Genomic DNA, 8,715 nt, shown 5'->3' on the forward strand with positions numbered 1-8,715 from the left:
GCCTTCCACCGTGCACACGGCACAGCGCGCGCGGGAAACGGCTCGGGGCCGCTCCGCGTTGCGCCGTTTCCCTCCTTCCCCGCTTCCTGAACGCGCCGGCGCCGCCGGGCAGCGACACGAAACCCGGAGCCGTCCCTCCGAGCGTGACGTTCTGCAAAACACGCCTGCGTTCCGCCCTCCCCGGCACCGCGGAGGGGGAAACGCGGCGCGTTCCGCGATCGCCTCCTCTGCGCGCACGAGCAGGGAGCGTTTTCCTTTTTTTTTTTTTTTTTTTTTTTTTTTAAATTTTCCTTTTCTCCCTCTTTTCCCCACGCAGCGCAGTTTTAGCGCGCTGCGCAAACGCCCCGCGTGGCTGCCGCTGCTTCCCAGGGCCGCGTGTCGGCTTCGCCGTTCCCATCGTCGCAGCCGTTTTCCCGACGGGAAGCGCTGCGGGGCAGGGACGGGAGGAACGGGCGGCGCCCGGGACCTGCGGCGCCRGTCACCGTCCCGTGCGCTAAAGGACAAAATAGTGGGGATGAGTAATTCCAAAAAACAAAATCCAGATTCCGGCCTGGCGGTGACCGCTCGGATCTGATTGAGATGGAGACTGAGGGAATCTCCAGGGTCCTTGCCCAAAGTGACCCGTTGTTTGCGCGGCCGCACGGGAAGCTGCGTGATTCCCCCCGCTGCATTTAATTTTAATTCAGCGTTTTTCCCCAACCTGGGGAACTCTGCCAGCAGCTCCTGCGATCCCTGGCAGCACCGAGGTGCAAAGGTGCTCGCTGCTGAACAAGAAGGATTTGCTCTCATCCACAGCACCGCTTAAAAACACGTACCTTTAGGGACGCCTATGGTCCCCGAAAGCCGACGGTCTGATGCTCTTTTCCAGTTAAACTCGTGCCTTTTCTGGATGGGGTCTTAATTGCTTTAGTTGGAAAGCAATTCCATATAACCATGTTATAATAATAAAGCTAACCATAGATTTTTTTTTTTAATAAAAAATACATACGTCATGAGTACTGGGAGAAAGGAGATAACAGACAAAAGGACATTTGTTAGCAGAGACCTCGGATGCTGTTGTGCTATTTTTCAGTATTAATGAATAAACAAACACAAATAGGCTGCATGTTGTTAGGTGCAAAGCAGCTGTCAGAAGCAAGCCGGGGCAGCTGTTGCTGCCTCAGGATTTCACTGCAAATTGCTTCTCTCAGCTCCAGTCATTTCAAAATTGGCTTTATTGGCTAAACACATATTTAAAGGATTTTGAAAATTTACTAGGAGTTTGTTCAGGGGRAAAAAAAAAAAAAAAAGTGTTGATTAACTTTCAATTCTAAGTAAGATTTGCCAGGGACTAAAATTCAGGGGCAAGATATCAATGGATCAGTTTTGCAGTGCTCACCTGCAGCAGTTGTCTGTATGCACAACAGCAGGTTAGTTTTTCAAAGGTACAAAAGCTCGCGGGGTTGGATTGTTTAGAGCAAACAGCACAATAAAGAAATGTGATCTTTCTCGACCTTATGTTTTGGGCCAAACGTCAGGTGGCTGCAAATATACAGCAACAGCAAAGCCTGAAGATAACAAAAACAGGTCCTCATGCTGCTGCCAGAGAAAAGTACTCAGTGGAGCATCCAGGTTCTGTGGATCAGCAAGGCAGGTTCCCTGAACTCATTCACTCCTATGAACAAGGCAGCCCATTTATCATTCGTTGTAAATTAGAAAGCCCTGATGGTTTAATAGACACTGGTAACCTTGAATATTTCTTAATCAATATTTAGAATTCTTTAATGCAAACATAATTCCCTTAAATTCTTAAGGGCTGCTCAAATTCTTTAGTGAAACAGATTAATTTCTATTATTGTTCAAAAATCTTTAGTGCAGCTTCCCACAAGTGCYCCTCATTTCTTCACAACTCTATAACTTTCATGCCTATTAAAGCCAATAAGGCTCTTCTATGAGGATTTATATTAAGGCGATTTGAAGATGCCATTAAGAAGATCAGCCTCTCTGCCTGCCAGGCTCTTTCCTGTCAAGGGAGTTATCCCCTCTTATCCTGTAATTTGAGGAAATTCTGAAAACAGAGACCAAATAATCGCAAACCTAAAGGATACAGCCCTCCTGGACCGGGTGCCCAGTCTTTCCCAGCCACACAGGAATAAATCTGAGATTTTCCAGTGGCAGTTTCAGAGTAAGCTCTGGGTAAGAGGAAGTCGTGATCAGCTTTGGATGGTGTTGGGTAGACCTCGGCTCAGGAATGGCTCACGTGGGAGGCAGCAGGACCCCATCCCTTGGGACACCTGGCAGGAGGGCCTTCCTGCAGGGCTAAATGCCCCACACCTGCACCAGAAGCAGCTCCACGCGCCAGGCACGGGCAACCTGCCGCACTGCGTGTCCAGGCTGAAGTTGTCACCCACCAGAGGCCCCTCGCTGGGGATCCTGGACGTCAGCGTCACCTCTTTCCAACTTCAGGACTGGGAGACGGGACAAAGGTCAATAAGGCCCAATTTAAGTGGGGCACGAGCTGCAGAATAAGATGATCCTAACACAGCGATGGCCCTAGGAAAGGCTGAAGGCTCAAATCTCAGTGGTAAGCTGCCAATGATGCATGTGGTACTKACAAGTCAGCTGGTGTGGAAGAGGAGCTGCACGCAGCCTTAGCTGAGCGGGGATGGAGGCAGGTGGGAGCAGATGGACTCTGGAGGAAATTGGCAGTACCAGGAATCTCCACATCTCCAGCTTTGATCAGGCAGCCAAGGGAAAGAAAAGTGGGAATCTGCCACTGAGATCTGGAGGGAGGAGCTGGAGACAGTAATCCTCACAGGGCAAGAGGGAATGGAGTTGGCTAACAAAGCCACCACATTACATAGATAACTTGGGGTAGCTTAATTGGATTGAGTCTGCTAATTGGGCTTTGCCTAATTTGCCTGATTTGCAATAAATCAGGCAAATTTGACATTCAGCTTCCTCAAAAAAAAAAAAAGAAAAAAAAAAAAGCAGCAGCAAATTGGGGGCAGACAAAGGAAAAGGGCACATAGGGAAAAATCAGCACCTGAGGAGCAGTTACTGAGGAGGTTGTGGGATCCATCTTCCCTGTTGTGAGAGCTAAATGAGGGTAAGGAAAGGTGAAAGATTTTCTGGAGGAGAATYGCTCACAAAACCACGCAGAGAGCAAAGAGAAGCAGCCAGGGGAGCCTCGGGTCGATTTAGAGCAGATGCTGATCACAGAGAACGCCGAAGGCGACCTGGGTGCCGTGGAGGATGTTCATAGTCAGGAATGAGCTCTGCAGGAGGGAACGACAGAGCCTTGTACASACCCAACGGGCACACATCCGACCTTAGTGACTCCCTGCCTGCTCCTATTGCAGGTTGTGGCACACCAAGGAGCCAAGGGAGGCCAGCGGTGCCTCCAGCGCCCAGGCAGGGCCGGTGGGCAGCACGAGGCCTGCAACCTCCAGCCACAGGCTGGTCTGAGAGCTGCCGGGCTCCGCAGGCAAGTTCCTCTGCCTTTACCGACCTCACAGCGTAGGGATGACCTGGGAAGCTACCACCAGCACAGGAGTGATGCAACAGAATAAGGTCCTGCAAAGCCGGAGGGCATAGTCTGTAACTTCATGAAGATGCACAAAGGCTCCCAAAAGGAAGAAGGCTTATAGTTCATGAAGTAGGAGCGTGTAGAACATCCAGACCCGAATAAATGTCTTTAGAGAGTGGATGGGGCCTCTCTCTTCCACCACTGGCCTGGATTGGAGTGATTGGCTCACCTGGGAGGTGTTAACGCTGATGTGGTACTAAATATACTCCAGCTGGGAGTAAGCCAGCCCAAACGTGTAGAGCCAGCTTAGCAGGAGGACCCCAGAATTTGTAGGGTTTGGGGCATGCCTGGCCTAGACTTGTGGGGGRTGATTGGGAAATGTAGAAGGCCGCTGACTGTGTAGGGTTTTCCCTTGCACAGCGGGGCTCCCCAAGGGAGCTCYTACCCCTTTCCAGGGGCTCCAGGGAGAACGGAACGAGAGCAGGGCCTCTGCAGGGCCCTGGGCAGGCATTGCCCTTCGGTCATGGCGCTAAACAAAATCGTTGCTATTTACAGAGGRGTGAGCTGGCTGCTCAGGAGCACTTCAAAACCTGCCCTTTCTAAAASCAGCTAGCGGTGTGGTTTCCGAGATGCTATTCTGGACACGCTGCCAAAACAAATCTCTATCCATAGCTGAGCTGAACTGACTGACTGTTCTTGTCAGGACAGCTACTCCTAGTAGTGGCTAAACTAGTTCTAACTTMAGGCTTCAAAAGCCAAAGCCATATTTACTGGGTGGTTTTCATTATATGAAGGATGGAGGTTGGACTGTGGGATAGCCACGGAGGTTGCACTACTGGGTACCTACAGAAGTGACCTCTTGAGTTGGTCCCTCTTTGCCCTGGAAGCCACAATTGAGTWTGTACATGAAGATCTGAATTGCTCCAAAACAGAGGTCCAACGCTTCCATTGGGACACACAAAACAGGTGGGAACAGAGACTCGATCCCAACCCTTACACACATGGATGCTTTGGTGTCCAGCTAGCAGAGAGCCTGCGCGCTGCAAAGGCCAGAGGGACAACTTCACAGGGACTGGCTCCAAAGCGGTTCCCTGACATAGTTCACTTTCCTTGATAAGMAGATTGGAGCAAAGACTGTCACCTGTCTGTGTGAAATACGTACAAGCTCTTCTTCCTTGAATACATACAATCTTCTTCCTTGCCATAACATTGACTGCAGCCGGCCTCGGCATCTTAGTTACGCTCCTCAGAGGAAATTAGGCCAAGGCACTGAAGTGCTATTAGCAGTGTTGAAGCTCAGCTCASGTGGATGGGGCAGGATGACAGTTCCTTTAGAGCTCAAAACCATCCATCYATCTCGAGGAGCATGGACGTTCCCTTTCCTCCTGGTTCTCTGTGTTGGTGCTGGACACCTCTGTTACCTGTATTCCGGGGTCAGTCATTAACCTACTGCAGGAAAACTGTTCCTCTGCAGGAGAGGAGTGAACCCACCCCACAGTAACATTGCTGCTGGATAATCAGAAAAAAATCAGGAATCTAGCCAAGAACATAGTATGTATTCCACAAAATGATCTTACAACAAAATACCTTACGAAGCATTCCTCAAGTGAATTACACATCTCATCCATGTAACTGTCAGGAGGGCTACAGAAATGTGCACAGCTTCTAAAGCAAAAACCTCTGCTCCRCATCCAGCAAGAAAACCTGATCCCTTATCAGGAAGCCGCCCCTGGTGCAGAGGCTTCCCCTTGCTTTAAGGTTGGGAGGTGTCTCCAACCAGCGTTGCCACATGGCCAAAGCCGGTAGGGACTAGCCTTGGAAGAAGGAATAGAGCAGTACTCGTGCACCCTGGTGCAGAGCTCTGCTGCACAGCAAGCTAAGCACATTCCAGCTATTCTCCGCTCGGGACCTGGAGACTGCTTTGACTTGCTGAAAAACACCTGATCTAGATTGTATCAGATATTCAACTATAGCTTAGTAAGAACAGCGTAAAGCTCGCCAGCTCTTACATCCCACATAATTTACTGGGGCAGAATGCTTAGGATGTGACGGAAGGTGAATGTGATAGAGCAAAACTAACTGATAACTATTACCTGGCATTGCTTCTGGGTTGCATAACGTCCCTGCGAGTGGCCTGCTCAGCACAGACTCCTGTAGCTGGCTGTAGTGCCAGGGCCCAGTGCTGGACAGGGCAGGACTCAGGCCAAAAAGCAGCGTTTGGATCAGCTTCCAACAGTAAAACAAGACAGAAAGTGAAATTCTTTGTTTTGCTATGGGGTTTGATAATATTTTTGGCTCTGGTCTGCTTGTAAGATGGTAAACCATTTTACTCAGTAGGATGTTTGTGGCTGTGGATTACTTTAGGGCAAGTAACTTAACCTGAGGTCATGCAATGTGATGAATTCTTAGACCGTTCAGAGCAGATCATCCTAAACATACCTATTCTCACCTTTAACTTTTCCAAACTCCTTATGAGTGATCTGTATGCAACTATACGGAGTATATAGGTTCATATTTACCTACTGCACAAATCCTGCAGACCATCCAAAAGAGCAGAAATGGCCTCTTAAATAAGTATTTTATCAGTACTGCAGAGGCTGATGCTGCTGGGCTGGAGACTCCAGTGCTGTGCGTGGGTAAATGTTCGAAGTCAATGACATGAAGCTGAATCAAGCTGGGAGGCCCATAGCAGAAGCCCAAAACAAAGAGCTCGCAACTTAGGAGCTGCCATTCTCTCATCTCCCACGTGGTAGCTGGTACCTCAAAGCAGCACCTTCCTCCCCAGCAATGTACGTGACCACCATTTAAAGGAAAGAAACTGTACTTTTAATACTAAGTATTTGGGCACGGGCCTTTCGGCTAAGAACAATTCTGGACTGTGCTACTGATTGTCCTTGTGACAGATAGCGTCATGCTGTGGAGAGCAGGAGGAAAACAACAGGATAAGAGGAAAACGGGAGTTCCTGGCTCGAGAACCCCTTCTTCCTACGCCCCCAAGGCAGTCRGCTCCGTTGTGAAACGATGCCAGCTCTGCTGCAGGCTCTGATGTCAAGAGAGGGGTGTGGAGCGCTCTGACTTTGGGGGCAGACTAATCTTCAGAGCCAAGACCTCACATCTGCTCACTGGGGGCTGAGCTGGTTGCTTTCTCGGCTGCAGTGGCACCCCCAGATTCCCACAAACTCCTTCTCCGCCTTCGGCTTCCTCCCTGGCCCCGCTGAGGTCTGGGCTCCGGCGCCTCTCCCGCCCGCGGGCCTCCCTCGCTCCTTGAGGCCTTTGCCGGCGGGGCCTTCGGCAGCTCCAGCGCTTGCTGGTTCCCTGTGCCATGGCCAGCRACGCGCCTGGTCCAAGAGCTCCTTCCCCGGCTCTTCTGAGCTGCCGGGCCTCCGGGAACCTGCCGGATCAAGTCATCTTGTCTCTGGTACTGAAACTGATCCCGCGGGGGAGGATTCCCTGTTGGGAAGCTGCAGCTGGCATGCTCTCCTGTCAGCGGTGCRCTGCTGCTGTCACCATCTTCTGACCTTCCTTTCCGGAGCCCAGAGCGGGCAGGAGTCCTCTCCCTAGATTTCCTACAGCTCTTGTGCTGCCTCTGCAYGGCTTTAAACCCACAAGCCCAGCATTTTGCTTCTGAGCCTCTGGTCTGGAGGGATCTCTCCGGGATTTATTGAGCATCTGGCATTCTATCAGAGCTGGGAAGATGTTCTACTGTAGCCACCGGGTGGGGACCTGTTTCTCCAGGACCTGGTGCCGGGCAGCTGCCATGATACTCGTGAAGAAAAGCTGGGGCCTTCCAGTACCACTGGATCTCCTACACCCATTGGCAACACTGGGTTGTCCCTCAAGGCTCCCACATCTCCGGTGTTCCCTTCTGGGGGTGCTGAAGACAACCCCCCCCACCCGAATACGAGGTGGCAGGGCCATTTACTGGGTGGGAACGGTTTTGTTTCAGCTGGACGGAACAGCTCAGCGGCAGCGCTAGCCGGCAGCTCCTCCGCAGAGCCGCGTGCTGGGGCAGCCTGGAGGCCCCAGCCCCACGGCCATGGGGCAGGTGGGGCCCGCGCTCGGTGGCTGCCTTGACCGGACTCTGCTCTCTCTCCCACAGCCCTCACCCGCTGCCCCTCGCCGGAGACACGYGCCAGCTCCTGCTGACGGGAGCTGAAACGGGCCGCACTGCGTCAGGCAGCGCTGGAGGAGCAACAGGAGCAGCAGGAGGACGTGAATTCCTTGTGCTTTGGTGATTCCTTCCGTTTTAACAGACTCCTTCACCTGCTGCTTCTTTGCAGACCAGAGGAGCCTTTCTGCTCCCATCTCTTACTTTCCATTTTGACCCTGCACTATCTTTCTATGGGTTTCATTTTGCATCCTCAAGGATTATTTGGTCACCCCRCTTCTTTCACTGCCCTTCCTTGGTGCAGCAGCTCTGCTTGGATCCCTTCGTCCTGAGGGATAGCTGTGGGGATCAGGCAAGGTGGCACCATGCGCAAAAGCAAGATAGTTTAACGCAAGCAGGCTCTTTGGGAGGTGTGCAAGGGCCAGCACTTATTTCTGCTCAGAGTTGAGTTCTGGTAAAGAGCAGAAAGGTTGATTTATTTAGGTTAGTTAYAGATATTTAAAGATAACTTTGAGCATAAGTCAGATCTGAGTTTGGCGCTATTCATGCTGAGCAGATGCTGAAAACTGCAAATGTAAGAACCCAAGAAGAGTAAGGCAACATAGTTAATGTGCAGCTTTGTTTTCGTGAGCCATGCTTACCTGCACAGATTTACATAAGAGCAAAACAACCTCTATCCATTTCCCCATGATTTCCACTTCAGGAATGGGGGACTGTTCAATTCAGCAAGGCTAAAGTATACATTTGGCTTTAAATAGTCATGTAATTCCACAGAAATCTTCATTTAGTTATCTTAGGCTCACTTTTAAAGGYTTTCCTGACTCCAGTTAGGGTACTCGGAAGCTGGAGTGAGTCCTTTCATGCCAGACTTACATTGCCACAACTTGAGAAGAATTAAATCAGGCCTATTSTGTAACCTCCTTATCAGGTGTATGGAGCAACCGAGAAGCCTCACTTGCTTGTTTTGCCCCAAGGGTTCATTTTGTGCTTATACAAACCGTGCTTGGTTTCTGATATAAAAGTGAAGACACAGAAGCTGCGTGTCCTTATTTTGGGCTCAGCCTTGCTATCAGCTTCACATTTTGTCCCTTCGTTTTAC

The 8,715-nt window shown here is 50.7% G+C and overlaps 1 long non-coding RNA gene across 1 annotated transcript; it reads right to left on the reverse strand.

Annotated features, from left to right (window-relative positions):
• Positions 1-3,207: 3,207 nt before the first annotated feature.
• Positions 3,208-3,708, reverse strand: LOC112948147. The gene is made up of 2 exons (XR_003249551.1): positions 3,491-3,708; positions 3,208-3,257 (listed from the first exon to the last, which is right to left on the reverse strand). It is a non-coding gene; the product is annotated as an uncharacterized LOC112948147 (long non-coding RNA).
• Positions 3,709-8,715: the final 5,007 nt, after the last annotated feature.

The sequence above is a fragment of the Nothoprocta perdicaria genome, unplaced genomic scaffold, assembly GCF_003342845.1.
Source record: "Nothoprocta perdicaria isolate Ctin4 unplaced genomic scaffold, notPer1 scaffold_253, whole genome shotgun sequence".
Taxonomy (NCBI): domain Eukaryota; kingdom Metazoa; phylum Chordata; class Aves; order Tinamiformes; family Tinamidae; genus Nothoprocta; species Nothoprocta perdicaria.